The 19,040-nt window shown below is 42.8% G+C and overlaps 1 pseudogene across 1 annotated transcript; it reads left to right on the forward strand.

Moving 5' to 3' along the window:
• Positions 1–1,324: 1,324 nt before the first annotated feature.
• Positions 1,325–15,063, forward strand: LOC311247468 (cytoplasmic phosphatidylinositol transfer protein 1-like; annotated as a pseudogene). The gene is made up of 4 exons (XR_014621011.1): positions 1,325–1,417; positions 11,465–11,618; positions 14,441–14,504; positions 14,977–15,063. The product of XR_014621011.1 is annotated as a cytoplasmic phosphatidylinositol transfer protein 1-like (transcript).
• The last annotated feature ends 3,977 nt before the right edge of the window (positions 15,064–19,040 follow it).

A 19,040-nucleotide genomic window follows, 5' to 3' on the forward strand; every position in this document is an offset into this window, starting at 1 on the left:
GGCAGTGAAGGTTAATTAAATAAAGAAATTCCCTATCCATAGTCGCCGTGGGAAAGAATAAAAAAAAAAAAAAAAAAAATCCCTACCTACCCATGGCCAAACTGACAACCAACCTGAAACCAACTATTATTTTTGTTAGGCCCTAGAACGTGGAGCTTGTGTTTATAGCCTGTGGGTTACATCAGTTCAGACATACCCAGCAGCACACGCCTGATGCAGGGGGAGCCGCATGCATGTTATGGAGACCTGCTTGCCGCTGTGTGTGTGTGTGTGTGTGGTGTGTGTGTGTGTGTGTGTGTGTGTGTGTGTGTGTGTGTGTGTGTGTGTGTGTGTGTGTGTCTGCGTGCGTGTGTCTGTGTGTGTGTGTCTGTGTGTGTGTGTCTGTGTGTGTGTGGTGTGTGTGTGTGTGTGTGTGTGTGTGTGTGTGTGTGTGTGTGTGTGTCTGCGTGCGTGTGTCTGTGTGTGTGTGTCTGTGTGTGTGTGTGTGTGTGTCTGTGTGTGTGTGTGTGTGTGTGTGTGTGTGTGTGTGTGTGTGTGGGGGGGGGGGGGGGGGGGGGGGGGGGGGGTTGACATGGAGAACCATGAAAGGGGCATGCAGCATGGTGCAAGCCGCCTAACACAATACATTCCTCATAAAGAAACAACACCGCAGTGACTATACTGATAGATTACCACAGATATTATCTACTGGGGGAGTTTTCTTCTCCTCTTTTTTTCCTCGGCTCACTCTCACTGTGGAATGATCAGCCTCAACAGGGGGCGAAAGATCGAATAGAATGAATTTTAAACAAGGTTGAATAAAAGGATAGTTGGTTTTTCTTCCCCCTTTCTCTCTCTCTCTCTCTCTGTCTCTCTAAATTCCCCCTCTCTCTCTCTCTCTCTCTCTGAAGCAAAAGTGCATATCGCTCCCATTACTCTTCCCCCCCTTGTTGCTTTTTATATCCCTCCTGCACCCCTCCCACTCCTCCATCCCCTTCTATCTCTCTCTCCTCTGTCCCTCGGTGCTGCGCTGTGATTTGATCCAAGGGCCTCGGGCTGGGATAGAGTAAGGGGTGTTATGGTGTGTGAACTCACTCCTCTGTACCTTTACTCATCCTGTTCGCTCTTCTAGAGTGAGTGAGTGAGTGAGTGAGTGAGTGAGTGAGTGAGTGAGTGAGTGAGTGAGTGAGTGAGTGAGTGAGTGAGTGAGTGAGTGAGTGAGTGAGTGAGTGAGTGAGTGAGTGAGTGAGTGAGTGTGCGTGCGTGCGTGTGTGTGTGCGTGTGCACGCGCAAGTGTGTGTGTGTCTGTGTCTCTTGTGTATGACCTCCCCCTCTAACTGTGCAGGTGTTTGGGGACCAGCCTACCCCAGCAGAGAGTGTGACTTTCCTGGATATCCTTAGCGACCCCATCCCTGACAGCCACTACAGAGAGCAAGAGGTATGTGCATACAGTGAGACACGCACTCTAGACATTTGTTAAAATAACACCAGCACTGGGCTGCAGCTATGATTACAGTAAGTTCTCTCCTAAGTCAGGGTCAAGTCAACACTAGAGGCTTAGTAACAACAAAGTTAGTTTGTGACTAAATCAACAATTGCATTTGGTTGTAGCACGATTACTTAGGTCATAACCTAATTAGTTTGGACGTAAAAGTCATTACAAAGACAGGTGGCCAATCAAAGATCACAGATAGAGTTTCATCGTCATGGTTACAGTGCACATTAGCTTGCTGGCTGGCATCCCACTTGGCATCGTAGCACATCGTAGTAAGCTAGATCGCTATTGAAAAATCATATAAATAAATTAAATCTCTACTGGATTACTGTGTAATTATTGGAAAAAGAATGCTGTGTGGCAGAACAAATTCCTTTTTACCATTATTGAGTGTAATTATGTGACATTGTATGATTTACCTACACTATAGGTCAGGGGTGGCCAACCAGTCAGAGTCTAAGAGCCACAAAAGTGACTGTGGTACCACAAAGAGCCACACCATATACCAGCGTTTCTCAACCTTTTTTTCAGTCACGGCACCCTTCCTGTGTTTATAGGTCTCACCCTCTGGCCTCTGAAGTTGCTAATGTCTTTTTTATTTGGGCCTCACAGGGTTAAAAGTACCCTGTGAGACCCACGGTTGCAAAATTACAAAATCACTTTTAGCCATTAAAAAAAAAGTCTGTAAATGTTTATTTAAAAATGTTTAAGCACATGTATAGTAAATTGGTCCTGTTGTTCAGCCCCACTTAGATCCTATCCGCGCTTAGCAGGCGCCCGGACCGAACTGTAGGAGTCGCTGTTTACAACGACCCGGACCCACCCCGCCAGCTTCTCCCACCCTCTAATACAGCCAATTGTATTAGTGTGAACGGCCAGCCAAGCTGGTGACAACCCCGGAGCTGTGAGCTGGATTCGAACAGGCGAATCCAGCGTCTCCGGGGTTGGTGACGAACACGATCTCCGCTACGCCACCTGACCGCCCGCCTTTCCCCATTTTACTAATCACCTTGTCAATGTGATTCTGCCACGTTAGCTGTTCATCAAGTAGGAGTCCTAGAAGTTTAGCCTCAGTAACCTGTTCTATACAGTTGCCTTTGATGGATCATCTTAATTGGTTCTGATGTCTCAATACATGGTTTGAGCCAAAAATGATACATTTAGTCTTTCCTATATTCAGAATCAATTAAGATTAGGCTTGCCACGTTAGTCAGTGTTATCGGTGTTCGGGCATCCACCGAGTACATTACTTGCCGACCGGTGTATGCTTATTATTAAAAAGATTTAATCGAAATAAAAACCCATTTATTTCATTTTCGCATATCAGTGCCCACATTCATAAAAAAAAATTATAATAATTGTAAAATACTAATCATGTTATTAATACGTAGTCAGACAACATTATAAACTGAAGGTGTCTGCACCGGTCTGTGTGGACAGAACAGCTATTTTTAGGTATGTGCAGCAGAGTAGCTTTCACTTTCACTTTGAGAGTAGATTTAAGTGAAGGAGAGAAGGAAGGCTCTAGAGACAACATGACAGGTTACACACCGATGGCAGGAGGATTTGGCAATATTTCATATTGAATCAAAAATACCCGCTGAGTCACATCACTGAGTTGCCCCAGACCTGCAGGGCTTATATGGAGATACCATGACACTCCCCATGACTGAGTCTGTCACCTGTTACATAGCTAGCTTGGGCATGGATTCATTGTGTAAATCGCTAACATGATTAAAAATGCAAATATATTGTTGTTTGCACCATTGTTCTGACCAGGATTATGTTCCTTTTTGACACAGAGTCTGACGTGGTTGGGAAACTCGTATTTAGTTGTTACGTTGCAACTTATCTCTATGGTGCAAACGCTTTTCAACACAACAAATCACAACTTAGTGGGAATTTATGCTAACTAGGCTATGTTTGAACTTACACACAGCTGGTGCAATATGGTAGCTTTCAGAGTAGATTTGAGAGTAGATTTAACTTCACGTAAAGAAGAGAAAGGAGGCTCTAGAGACAACCTGACAGGTTACACAACGAAGGCAGAGGATTTGTCAATATTTCGTATTTAAACCCCACAGCAGTGAAAGCTCAACTGGAGAGGAGCTCAGAGGACCAGTCCAGACCAGCAACAGTATGTTGGCGCCATGCACTAAATAAGGCTGCAGCTACATTGACCCATCAATGAATGGATAGAAAAATGATGGAAGGTATTACTGTCCGTTGGTTTATTTTTAAATTAGAATCTAACGTTAATTCTGTCTGTCCAACAAATGGATACATGTCATTGAAAATGTGGACAGACACAGCAGATCAATGTAGCGGCATGACATTAAAGATCCAAGTATGCGCTCAATACAGATATTGAGCGCCATTTTATCACCAGTGGGTGTTGTGTACCATGAGTTTATTAACCATGGGGAATTTCACATCACTGCGTCAACCCTAATCCAGATGCATTATCCCTCCCTAACTAAACACATAAAGACATGTTGTCTCTAACTAAACACATAAAGATATGTTGTCCTTAACTAAACACATACAGACATGTTGTCTCTAACTAAACACATTTATTTACTTACTTTTATTTTACTTATTTACTAAATCTGTCATGGAGTTGGAATTTGAGTTATCACCATGTGTCTATCTATTAAATAATATAACAAACTGCCACTTAGACCAAAAGAAATGCAGACTGTTGGTATACATAACATATTTTGCAAAGAAATGTATACTTCTTCTATGGAAAAATGAAATCGCACCAACATTCAATATGTTCATAGAACAAATATCTCAGTTTCTTCCCTTAGAAAAGATAACGCTTGAAAAGCACAACCAGGGTCACTTATTTCAAGAACTCTGGAATCCACTCTATACTCAACTGGAAACTCATAATGTAGTCCTATAAATGTGTCATATCTAAATAACAGACGTGGAGTTTTAGCAGATTAGATGAGCTGATCTGTTGAGGCTCTTTGTCTGCGTGTAAGTGCCTGGTTGCCTGCGCATGGCTGTCAAACCCTGCCCCCACGGGGTCGGGTCTGGGAACGGGAGCTGAACACGCAGCGGCCCGCACCCTTCTCTGTCGGAGTAGCCATCGATAAGCGGGTGTGAGCAACTGGGTGCTATAAAATGTCACTGTTTACAATACCGACATTTGCACTTTTATTCCTTATTCCTTATTTACTTATGATTTACCTACTGTCCCTTTATTTTATTTTATTTTACTTTATTTTTATTATTATTATTTTCTTTTTTTTTGTTGTCTAATTGTTTATTTGTGTGTATGTGGGCAAGTGTATGTGTGTATGTGTGTGTGTGTATGCCTGTATGCGCGTGTGTGCGCGTGTACGTGTGTGTATGTCCCAGTGTGTGTGAGTGTGAGTGAGAGATGGGAGAATGGATTGAGTGGGGAGCACAAGGAAAATTGTTAAAAATTGTTCATGAGAGTGACACTGAACATTCTGTAGATCTGTCGATTGAATGTGAAACCTCATGAAAAATAAAAAGATTTAAAACTAACTAAACACATACAGATATGTTGTCTCTAACTAAACACATACAGATATGTTGTCTCTAACTAAACACATACAGATATGTTGTCTCTAACTAAACACACATACAGACATGTTGTCTCTAACTAAACACATACAGATATGTTGTCTCTAACTAAACACATACAGATATGTTGTCTCTAACTAAACACTCACACATACAGACATGTTGTCTCTAACTAAACACATACAGATGTGTTGTCTCTAACTAAACACATAAAGATATGTTGTCTCTAACTAAACACATACAGATATGTTGTCTCTAACTAAACACATACAGATATGTTGTCTCTAACTAAACACATACAGATATGTTGTCTCTAACTAAACACATACAGATATGTTGTCTCTAACTAAACACATACAGACATGTTGTCTCTAACTAAACACTCACATATACAGATATGTTGTCTCTAACTAAACACATACAGATATGTTGTCTCTAATAAACACATACAGATATGTTGTCTCTAACTAAACACATACAGATATGTTGTCTCTAATAAACACATACAGATATGTTGTCTCTAACTAAACACATACAGATATGTTGTTTCTAACTAAACACTCACATATACAGATATGTTGTCTCTAACTAAACACTCACACATAAAGATATGTTGTCTCTAACTAAACACTCACATATACAGATATGTTGTCTCTAACTAAACACATACAGATATGTTGTCTCTAATAAACACATACAGATATGTTGTCTCTAACTAAACACATACAGATATGTTGTTTCTAACTAAACACTCACATATACAGATATGTTGTCTCTAACTAAACACTCACACATAAAGATATGTTGTCTCTAACTAAACACTCACATATACAGATATGTTGTCTCTAACTAAACACATACAGATATGTTGTCTCTAACTAAACACTCACATATACAGATATGTTGTCTCTAACTAAACACATAAAGATATGTTGTCTCTAACTAAACACATAAAGATATGTTGTCTCTAACTAAACACTCACATATACAGATATGTTGTCTCTAACTAAACACATAAAGATATGTTGTCTCTAACTAAACACATAAAGATATGTTGTCTCTAACTAAACACATACAGATATGTTGTCTCTAACTAAACACATACAGATATGTTGTCTCTAACTAAACACATACAGATATGTTGTCTCTAACTAAACACATACAGATATGTTGTCTCTAACTAAACACACATACAGACATGTTGTCTCTAACTAAACACATACAGATATGTTGTCTCTAACTAAACACATACAGATATGTTGTCTCTAACTAAACACTCACACATACAGACATGTTGTCTCTAACTAAACACATACAGATGTGTTGTCTCTAACTAAACACATAAAGATATGTTGTCTCTAACTAAACACATACAGATATGTTGTCTCTAACTAAACACATACAGATATGTTGTCTCTAACTAAACACATACAGATATGTTGTCTCTAACTAAACACATACAGATATGTTGTCTCTAACTAAACACATACAGACATGTTGTCTCTAACTAAACACTCACATATACAGATATGTTGTCTCTAACTAAACACATACAGATATGTTGTCTCTAATAAACACATACAGATATGTTGTCTCTAACTAAACACATACAGATATGTTGTCTCTAATAAACACATACAGATATGTTGTCTCTAACTAAACACATACAGATATGTTGTTTCTAACTAAACACTCACATATACAGATATGTTGTCTCTAACTAAACACTCACACATAAAGATATGTTGTCTCTAACTAAACACTCACATATACAGATATGTTGTCTCTAACTAAACACATACAGATATGTTGTCTCTAATAAACACATACAGATATGTTGTCTCTAACTAAACACATACAGATATGTTGTTTCTAACTAAACACTCACATATACAGATATGTTGTCTCTAACTAAACACTCACACATAAAGATATGTTGTCTCTAACTAAACACTCACATATACAGATATGTTGTCTCTAACTAAACACATACAGATATGTTGTCTCTAACTAAACACTCACATATACAGATATGTTGTCTCTAACTAAACACATAAAGATATGTTGTCTCTAACTAAACACATAAAGATATGTTGTCTCTAACTAAACACTCACATATACAGATATGTTGTCTCTAACTAAACACATAAAGATATGTTGTCTCTAACTAAACACATAAAGATATGTTGTCTCTAACTAAACACATACAGATATGTTGTCTCTAACTAAACACATACATATATGTTGTCTCTAACTAAACACATACAGATATGTTGTCTCTAACTAAACACATACAGATATGTTGTCTCTAACTAAACACTCACATATACAGATATGTTGTCTCTAACTAAACACATAAAGATATGTTGTCTCTAACTAAACACATACAGATATGTTGTCTCTAACTAAACACATACAGATATGTTGTCTCTAACTAAACACATAAAGATATGTTGTCTCTAACTAAACACATACAGATATGTTGTCTCTAACTAAACACATACAGATATGTTGTCTCTAACTAAACACTCACATATACAGATATGTTGTCTCTAACTAAACACTCACATATACAGATATGTTGTCTCTAACTAAACACTCACATATACAGATATGTTGTCTCTAACTAAACACTCACATATACAGATATGTTGTCTCTAACTAAACACTCACATATACAGATATGTTGTCGTGCACGTTCACACCAAGGTACACACACACGGTCAATACTTGGTTGAAACCAGGGCTTATAGAACATCACACATGCAGCCGGCTTGGAACAGAGGATCCACACCCTTTTTGAAGAGATCTTATGGGAACTGAAAACATAGTCTCCGCCAGACTGTCTTGCTAACCACAAAGATAAACACACACATGAAAGGCACTAACTTAACCCTATTCCCAGTAAAGCGCTAGAAACAATCACACACAGTTGCACAGTTACACACACATACACACACACACACACACACACACACACATGCAAAGACACACACACACACACACTTTTCTGTCGTCACTATAGCCCTGACAAGCATTACTAGGGATGAAAGGTATTCAGTTACACCCATACACACAGTTTAGCTGTTGTCCCCACATTGTTACCTTGTAATCAATGGGGGGAAAACAAGCAAGCAAGACCCTACATGCTAAAACATCCAGATCTCCCTGTTACAGTTTGTGTTTCATGTACACAGTCACACACACAAGCACACACACACACACACATATAATTGGCTCATTCTCTCTCTCTCTCTCTCTCTCTCTCTCTCTCTCTCTCTCTCTCTCTCTCTCTCTCTCTCTCTCTCTCTCTCTCTCTCTCTCTCTCTCTCTCTCTCTCTCTCTCTCTCTCACACACACATACACACATTCTAATCCCTTCTTCTAGTGACAGTTGTTCAGATGTACCTTGTCCTCCAACACACACACACACACACACACACACACACACACACACACACACACACACACACACACACACACACACACACACACACACACACACACACACACACACACACACACACACACACACACACACACACGCATACACACACGTACCTACCTACCTAAAACCCTTTCACTTTCATTAAAAGTGACACCCAAATTAAGAATTTCAATATGTTATTTCCATGGCCTAGAAAAGTTTAATCAATATTTGTGAACATGAGCTACTTTCTCATAAAGCCAGAAAGCAGAGAAGTAAGATTCAATCTTGTGACGTCATCAAGTATAAAGTGTGGAGCTGCTCCGTCGACAATAAAGGGGAGACTGATTTTGTGGACCCACATAATGTTTGTTATAGTTATATAATGTTTTCTTGATAGCCAAATGAGCTTTACATTGATCCATCACTGTACACAACGGATGGACATTTTAGGTATTACTGCCCTGTTTATTTTTTTTATTGGAACCTAACGTAATAATACATTTGCTCAATACTCAATGAATCAAAAATGAAAATGTGGTTAGAAGTGGTGGAGATAATAAAAGCTAGCATATAATGGTAGTGTCTGGTTAGGAGCGTGGGATAATGGATGGATTATCCAATGGGGGGTCCGGGAGAGGGGGGGGTACGAGCTAGAGCATATGTGTGTAGGGTATTAGATAGCAGGTATTAGGGGTATATCCTGTATAAGACATTTAACTATATGGTGATTTCATTGGATGTGCACTGTTAATAATGCTTGTATATCTTATCGTGTGTTGTCATGTTTGTTTATATGTTTGTTAATAAAAAAATAAAACACAAAAAAAAATAATACATTTGCATAAACAACAGCTTTTCGGGTGGTAACAGTTCCAAAAGTTCACCCTCTCTGAACCTTTCTGTCCATCAAAACGGACACAAATTTGGCAGAGACGGAGACAGCGTCAACTCTGTCCAACAAGCGGATACTCCTAATTGAAAATGAACTAAAAACAGACATAGACGGACAGACTCAACAGATCAATGTAGCTGTAGCCTTATTGTGTAGTTGTGTCCTCCCTCCTGAAACGTGGACCCGTGTACATTCCCCTGGGAGTTCTCAGTTTTACTCATTGTCTATGAAGCAGCTTTAGACTTCATACTTGACGACATCACAAATTTGAATTTTAGCACTCTAGTTATTGGATTTGGGGGAGAGAGTTGTTTGCATGGGTGGGTGAAATTCTGACATCATGACTAATGGCCCCGCCCAAGCGTATACAGATATTTTTTTGAAAACATGGTACAGTATTCTCCTCCCGTTCACACGATAAATGGTGGACAACAGAGTTTTAGGTCATGCCATCGGGTCATTTCATGTGAGCGTCTTTGTGTTGTTGTTGTTGTTGTTGTTGTTGTTGTGGACGGAGATATTTTACAAAACACTGTTGCCATGGACAAGATTTTCTTTTGAAGGACAGTTTTTGAGAATTTTCTTTTTGTTGAGGAAAACCGTGTGTACTTGTGGACAAGGCCTCAGGCTCTGTTACGAATTACCCAAATGCGCAGCCAAATACAAGTGTACAAACCATTTGTTGTAATAAATGGTTTCACCTCTATGATGAGAGTGGTCCTCATTCCTGAACGAAGTGAGGTTGTTTTTCTCAATTCTCGGTTTTTGAAATACAAGGTTTTAACCAACGGTTAGCTATATACTATTATGGCATAGCATCATACACTCACATAATATACTGTACCAAGTGGTACGCCACTCACTGCCAACCTAACTAAAACACGCACACACACACACACATGCACACACACACACACACCCAGGGGTGTAGCTCCAGATTCTGGGCCCCATGAAAGAATGTATTTGTAGGCCCCCAGTGAATGTGAGCGAGCGTAAGCGCACGAGCGGAATTCTTTTTTTGCCATTTTTTTATTGATGAAAACGCATAATATGGTTTTTACCTATACATTCGGATCAGCAGTTCAGCACCTGCACTGTTGGTGGGTGAGCCTAGTAAAGGATGTCGCATTGCGTTCATCTTCAATGAATGGACCAATGCAATAGTCTACCAAAGCCCCCCTCTCTCTCTATATATATCACACACACACACACACACACACACACACACACACACACACACACACTTCAGAAAGAAACATAGTATCAATGAGAGCATCAATAATACACCTGAGTGATGTCTAGTAAAAAAAAATAAAAATAAAAATGTTGGGCCCCCCCCCCCCCCCCAGTGCTGGGCCCTTGGAATCATCCTAAGCTACCCCCCCCCCCCAGCTACGCCCCTGCACACACCACTCACTCCCCACAGCCTCCCACTTATTACTCACAAGACATAACGTCACGGTGACCAATTGCAGCCACTCTTATTGTCTGGGACCAAATACGGCCACGCCCCACTCCCAGCAAAAGTGGAATCTCTAGATTGGGTTTGGGGCGGCGCTGTATACGGAAGTAGCTCTCAAGGTGACGATTAGACAACACTTTTTTGTTGTCAGTAGATGGCAGCATTGTTTTAAAATTAAAGGCTGAAAATGTTGAGAACTACAACACTGCATTTCCCAAGAGCGTTAGCACAGGTCGCAGGTCACTGGGATGGGTCTATATTCTCCGACGTGATCTGAACAGCGTTAAACTATTACTGCAACCTCGGTATAGCGACCGCGAATGGCCAACTAATTATCTTAACAAAAGTGCGCTGGTAGCATTACATATGTTGTCTAAAGGGGGACATATGGTACAATTTAAGATTCTAATGATAATCGGCATATAAAGGACAAGATAAAGCATCGTTAATTTGTAAGAAACCTCAATGAAAACGGCGCAGGGTGCTATTGTTATGAAAATGTGATAGAATCCTATAAAATGTGGACGCACTTGGCCTACGTTCCGTTAGTTCCCCCTGATGACACAACAAACACAGGGCGCATGTTTCCGCTGATGCAGCAGATAATGTAAAGTCCCACCCTCCACCTCCGCCTGCTTGTAGGACCTGAGTCACTGGCGGTCCAGTAAAACTGGCCGGGGCCCTCTGGAGAAGGACTGGAGACAGGAGGCAGCCCATCATGTGCTCCTACAAGGCGGTACAGTGCAAGTTCGAGGTCTACGGCTTCCAGAGCAGGACCGAGGAGTTCATACACAAAGTAAGACAAATTACATTTCCCATCATGCCCCTCTCGTGCTCTAAAAATACAGCGGGATCGATTGGAATATGATGTGCGATATGATGATGAATATGATGGGGCTTCAGCAAATGTAGTTCTGGTACTGGGAAAATTTACATTCACAGTTAACTGGATACACTGTAAAGTGCTGCAGCTCTGAACAGAGCAGTCATTCTGCGTTGTTCTTTATCCTTTGTGTACCTACATGGATTCTCTCTGCAGCAAAATGCAGTCTGGCTACAGGCAGTGTAAAATCCTGATTGGTTCATTGAACCCTTCAGTTGTAAAGTCGATCGAAATCACTTGGAGTGTGAATGTGCTTACATTAGCTGAGAGAAGTCAACCTCTACTGTCAAACTTAGCTATGAATATATAACCCGCTGACCATCTTTAGATAATTGGGTTTGAAAACATTCCTCTGAAAACCTAAAATGGACTTATATGGTTCTTCATCTGCAGTGTTAATTTGTCACCTAAAATGAGGACGAAAGATGTTCGTCAACGAAGGTTTTTTTCATGACGACAACGAGACGTGACGTCACGTTATTGAAGACCATGTCACGCAAACGTGACTAAATAGTTAATTAAATATTGTTGACCACAACTGAGGACACAAAATGTAATTTACAAAAACCAGGACGAAATTTCTCTTCATGTATGTTGATATTGTTGACTAAAACAAGACGAGACAAAATAATTATAACTTTTCTTAATGCCATCGTCCCGAGTAGAGCAGTGTGACGGGGAACTCTGCTATTAGCATTAGCTGAAGAGCTATTTGAAAAGCTAGTTTTAGCTTAACGTTACCTTGGCTAAAGTTGGGACTATTCATAATCCATCTGCAGACCTGCAAGCAAAGTACAGCAAGTTGGCAAGGAGTATTCCAAGGTAAATCACTTTTTCACCAGTAACATTACATTGTTTCCATCTAACTCGCGTTAGCTAGTGGCTAAGCTAGCTCACGCTAACGTGGTCACTGATCGACTTCTCGCACACAATTAATGACATAATGCAGACAGCCATACGGTGACAATGTTTAGCTTTTAGTGCCAAATGATAAGAGTCTGAGGCGGAGTCTCAAAAGAGAATGTTGAATATTTATTTTGCATAAAAAATCACAACAGAGCCTCTGCTACTACAGTAGCTAACCTAAACGGAGCCTTCTGGATAGGAGGAAGTGCGCAACAACGAATAACGTCCGTGCGGAACCAATGTGCCAACAACCTTTCCGTGGGTGAACTCATTGAGCTTAGTTGTCAATTAATGATACTAATACTAATCTATACAATCACCTGTTGTTGAATAAATACCATTACTTTCTAGTTATTACTAAAAAAACAGTATATATAAAACAGTAGCTGTAAAAAGAAAAGAAAAAAAGTTTTTATAATTTATATAATATAAAAAAAAATTATGTGCACTGGTATCGGATCAGTATAACCAGACCTAGACCACCTCTAACTCTAACCCCTAACCAGACCTAGACCACCTCTAACTTTAACCCCTAAGTTAGGGTTGTGACTTAGAGGTGGTCTAGGTCCGGATAGGGGTTAAGAGTTGGTCTAGCCCTTTACATCCATCTATCTAAATAATAATAATAAATTATAATGAATGCTTAACTACCCCTAAGTTACCCTAACCAGACCTAGACCACCTCTAACTCTAACCACTAACCAGACCTCTTCCATGTGGCACTTTAGCACTGACCTCAGAATGTGGTTTTATATAATGTTTTTATGCAAGCAGATTGCAATCAGTGTGTACTACTACTGTGTTCTGTTTACTTAGTTTACAGTATCCTGTTGTTATAGAATAAACCGCTGCCAGACACAGCAGAGAGAGAGAGGACAGACATGACAGAGAGGACAGACACAGCAGAGAGAGGACAGACACAGCAGAAAGACGACAGACAAGGCAGAGAGAAAGGAAAAGACACAGCAAACAGAAGACAGACAGAGTTCAGCGCCGTCTCTCTGGAAACAATGTCACCACATCCGTAATGCTCTCTTTGATGCATACATTGGACCATGTCTACACCAACATATACTGTAGGAGCAACAATACATTGGACCATGTCTACACCAACATATACTGTAGGAGCAACAATACATTGGACCATGTCTACACCAACATATACTGTAGGAGCAACAATACATTGGACCATGTCTACACCAACATATACTGTAGGAGCAACAATACATTGGACCATGTCTACACCAACATATACTGTAGGAGCAACAATACATTGGACCATGTCTACACCAACATATATACTGTAGGAGCAACAATACATTGGACCATGTCTACACCAACATATACTGTAGGAGCAACAATACATTGGACCATGTCTACACCAACATATATACTTCCTGTGTATCACTTGTGCCGCCAACTCAGATTCCCCTAGGTTAAAAAATAAATACGCAATTTAAATCAGAAAATGTTCCATGTTGACTATTTCTGACTTCTGACAAGTTTTTTTCATTAACTAAAAATAGACAAAAATGACATCCGTTTTCGTCTATTAATCTAGAATAAAACAAAAAAGACAAAATTGAGACAAAAACTAACTAAGACTAAAATGCTCAGACATTTAGTTGACTAAAACTGACTAAACAAAAATAAATGAAGACTAATTATGATGAAAATGAAAAAGGAGCACTTGACACATGACTAAGACTAAAACTAAAATGAAAATAGCTGCCAAAATTAACACTGCAGGATGCAATTAATGTTTGGTTTTAATGAGGGACCTATTGTTCTGAACTAAAACGACAATTTTGTTTTCTGACTTCTAACAGAACATTCGTGACATACTACTCGTTGCCCACAGGCAAGCGGTGGCCTGGATAGACGAATGGCACGGTGGGTTGGAGACGCCCTTTTCACGTATTATTACATGTTACAGATGAAAATAGAATTTACTTTTTTTATATATATATATATATATATATATATATATATATATATATATATATATATATATATATATATATATATATCGTCATACTGAACTTAAAACATATTTAAAAAAATAAATAAATAAAAAGATAAGATAAGGTGTATCTTTGTCATAAAGAGTTATGACATGCTCTCCTCATCAATGTGTGTGTGTGCGTGCGTGCGTGCGTGCGTGCGTGCGTGTGTGTGTGTGTGTGACTGTGTGTGTGCGTGTGTGTGTGTGTGTGTGTGTGTGTGTGTGTGTGTGTGTGTGTGTGTGTGTGTGTGTGTGTGTGTGTGTGTGTGTGTGTGTGTGTGTGTGTGTGTGTGTGTGTGTGTGTGTGTGTGTGTGTGTGTGTGTGTGTGTGTGTGTGCTTTATTTGCTCCCCCAACACAGGGATGAGTTTGGACGAGGTGAGGGATTATGAGAAACAAATTCAGGAGACGACCAACAGCAAAGTCAAATCCAGTCAGAACAACACAGGTTGGTACCACAGTAGGTTGTTGTCACTGCTCTGTACAGAAATACCACAAAGGATGGGCGGGGGGGGGGGGGGGGGGGGGGTAGAGGGGAAAGCTGGAAATGGAAACGAGAGTGGCGAGAGAGTGAAGGGAGGAGTGGGAGAGGAGAGAGTGAGAGGAGGATGGGAACCGAGAGAAGAGGAGAGGGAGATGGAGAAGAGATGAGAGAGCGAGAAGAGGATTGGAAGATGGAGAGAGCGAGGGAGGAGTGGGAGATGGAGAGGAGAGGGCGAGGGGAGTGGGAGAGGAGAGAAGTGGGAGACGGAGAAGAGATGAGAGGAGAGAGTGAGGGGAGGAGTGGGAGACGGAGAAGAGATGAGAGGAGAGGAGAGTGAGGGGAGGAGGTGGGAGACAGAGAGGAGAGGAGTGGGAGGAGGAGGGAGAGGAGAGGGGAGGAGAGGTGATGGAGAGGAGAGGTGAGGAGAGAGAGGAGTGGGAGACGGAGAGGAGAGAGTGAAGGGAGGAGTGGGAGAAGGAGAGGAGAGCGAGAGGAGGAATGGAAACAGAGAGAAGAGGAGAGGGAGATGGAGAAGAGATGAGAGAGCAAGAAGAGGAGTGGAAGATGGAGAGAGCGAAGGGAGGAGTGGAGATGGAGAGAAGAGGGTGAGGGGAGGAGTGGGAGTGGGAGATGGAGAGGAGAGAAGTGGAGTGGGAGATGGAGAGAGAGAAGAGAGTGAGGGGAGGAGTGGGAGACGGAGAAGAGAGGGAGGAGAGGAGAGGAGAGAGTGAGGGGAGGAGTGGGAGACAGAGAGGAGAGGAGAGGAGTGGGAGACGGAGAAGAGAGGAGAGAGAGACGGAGAGGAGAGAGTAAGGGGAGGAGTGGGAGATGGAGAGAGAGAGAGTGAGGGAGGAGAGGGAGATGGGAGGAGAAAGTGAGGAGATGAGAGGGAGACAGAGAGGAGAGGAGAGAGAGGAGACAGTGAGGGGAGGAGAGGGAGACAGAGAGGAGAGGATAGGAGTGGGAGACGGAGAGGAGAGAGTGAGGGGAGGGAGTGGGATGGAAGGAGAGGAGTGAGGAGGAGAGGGAGACAGAGAGGAGAGGAGAGAGACAGTGAGGGGAGGAGAGGGAGACAGAGAGGAGAGGATAGGAGTGGGAGATGGAGAGGAGAGAGCGAGAGGAGGAATGGGAAACAGAGAGAGAGGAGAGGGAGATGGAGAAGAGAGGAGTGGAGACGGAGAGGAGAGAGTGGGAGACGGAGAGGAGAGAGAGACGGAGAGAGAGAGGAGGGACGGAGAGGAGAGTGAGGGGAGGAGTGGGGATGGAGAGGAGAGAGTGAGGGAGAGAGAGGACGGAGAGAGAGAGAGAGTGAGAGAGGAGTAGGAGAGGAGAGGGAGACAGAGAGGAGATGAGAGGAGTGGGAGACGGAGAGGAGAGAGTGAGGGGAGGAGAGGGAGATGGAGAGAGAGGAGAGGAGAGGGAGAGCAGAGGAGTGGGAGACGAGAGGAGAGAGTGAGGAGAGGAGAGGGAGATGGAGAGAGTGAGGGGAGGAGTGGGAGACGGAGAGAGAGGAGAGAAGTGGGAAACGGAGAAGAGATGAGAGGAGAGGAGAGAGTGAGGGAGGAGTGGGAGACAGAGAGGAGAGAGTGAGGAGAGGAGAGGAGATGGAGAGGAGAGGAGTGGGAGATGGAGAGGAGAGGAGAGAGTGAGGGGAGGAGAGGAGTGGGAGAGGAGAGGAGAGGAGAGAGTGAGGAGAGAGAGGAGTGGGAGACGGAGAGGAGAGTGAAGGAGGAGTGGGAGAAGGAGAGGAGAGAGTGAGAGGAGGAATGGGAAACAGAGAGAAGAGGAGAGGGAGATGGAGAAGAGGATGAGAGAGCAAGAAGAGGAGTGGAAGATGGAGAGAGCGGAGGGGAGGAGTGGGAGATGGAGAGGAGAGGGTGAGGGGAGGAGTGGGAGTGGGAGATGGAGAGGAGGAGAAGTGGGAGACGGAGAAGAGATGAGAGGGAGAGGAGAGAGTGAGGGGAGGAGTGGGAGACAGAGAGGAGATGAGTGGGAGACGGAGAGGAGAGAGTGAGGAGAGGAGAGGGACAGGAGAGAGAGGAGAGAGAGTGAGGGAGAAGTGGGAGACAGAGAGGAGAGGAGTGGGAGACGGAGAGGAGAGAGACGGAGAGGAGAGAGCAAGGAGGGTCTGTTGCGAAAGAGTGGTGCTGAAGATGGAGAAAGCTGGCACAAGCAAGAATGATGAAATAGAGCGAGTAGATGAAGAAAGAAAAAACAGGAAATAGGTTTCAAAATAGATATCTGTATTTCCACACTCATTATTTCTCAGATTGCATATTTAAGCATGATGAGCATTGGAACGCAGACAGTAGGGAGAAGTAAATAGAGGGAGGTATAGGGAGGGGAGGAGAGGATACATAGAAGCGCAGAGTGCTGGTATTTCACAAGAGAAGAAAGAGCCGAGAGAGGAGAGGGGGGGGGGGGGGGGGGGGGGGGGGAGCATGCCTGCCTGCCTGCCTGCGAGAGAACGCAACGGAAAGAGAGCGGTATAGGGTGAAGAAAGAGGAGTGTATAGGCTCTCTGGAGCGGCCCATGATGTGATAATACCACTGCGTCAGTCTGATAAACAGCACCATGCATCCACCTGATGAACCCCTGCCATCAGCAGCCTTCTCGACATAAATAACCAGTCATCGTGGCACTTACTGCAAATGTCAGCTCTAGAGGGGGGTCTGGGTCTAGGCACGCGTGTGACTGTGCGGTGTGTGTGTGTGTGTGTGACTGTGTGTGTGCGTGTGTGTGTGTGTGTGTGTGTGTGTGTGTGTGTGTGTGTGTGTGTGTGTGTGTGTGTGTGTGTGTGTGTGTGTGTGTGTGTGTGTGTGTGTGTGTGTGTGTGTGTGTGTGTGTGTGTGTGTGTGTGTGTGTGTGTGTGTGTGTGTGTGTGTGTGTGTGTGTGTGTGTGTGTGTGTGTGTGTGTGTGTGTGTGTGTGTGTGTGTGTGTGTGTGTGTGTGTGTGTGTGTGTGTGTGTGTGTGTGTGTGTGTGTGTGTGTGTGTGTGTGTGTGTGTGTGTGTGTGTGTGTGTGGTCACCGTGCCCCCTGCTGGCTAGTCGGTTGAATCTCAGCTGGCTGCAGTTGATATCAAAGCAGAATCCTCAATATGGCCCTTAGCAGCGTGTTGCCTGTGTGTGTGTGTGTGTGGTGTGTGTGTGGTGTGTGTGTGTGTGTGTGTGCGTGTGTGTGTGTGTGTGTGTGCCTGTGTGTGTGTGTGCTTGTGTGTGTGTGTGTGTGTGTGTGCTTGTGTGTGTGTGTGCTTGTGTGATGGGAGACATCAGGCTGAAATAGATCTGCAGTCATTGCTCAACCTGCTGCAGCTCGCTGCGCTGCCGTGACCCCCTACAGGCCTAGCAGTGGTACTGCACGCCCTGCTATGTGAGCTCTGAGAGAGTAATAGATTTCATTTTGTTCATCTACCGTAATAAAAGTAAATGGAAGTCATTGACTCTGGAGAGAGTTTCATAAAACGATGGGTATGTGAAATGAGGGAAATTTAATGGGGAAATTTAACTAAGCAAAAAGAAAATTTCTAAAAAATGAATCCAAGTAAATTAGAAATTGAAAACATGTCTCTCTTTCTTCCCATCTTTCCCTCTTCTCTTCCCTGCCCTGTTCGTTCTTTCCCTCCCCTCTCTCTCTCTCTCTCTCTCTCTCTCTCTTCTCTCTCTCTCTCTCTCTCTCTCTCTCTCTCTCTCTCTCTCTCTCTTCTCTCTCTCTCCTCTCTCTCTCTCTCTCTCTCTCTCTCTCTCCTCTCTCTCTCTCTCTCTCTCTCTCTCTCTCTCTCTCTCTCAGGTTCACCAGCAGCTCTCGTCCTGCGTTCAATCGTTCCATCTCGGTGGCAGACGAGCGCGCTCTGAAGAAGATGGGAGTGACGACCGCAATCCATGCCTGACCCCCTCCACCTCATCCCGGCCAAAGAGCCCTGTCCGTCTCCTCTCCAGCCCCG

This window comes from Notolepis coatsorum (assembly GCF_963971535.1).
Source record: "Notolepis coatsorum genome assembly, contig: SCAFFOLD_3068, whole genome shotgun sequence".
Lineage (NCBI taxonomy): Eukaryota > Metazoa > Chordata > Actinopteri > Aulopiformes > Paralepididae > Notolepis > Notolepis coatsorum.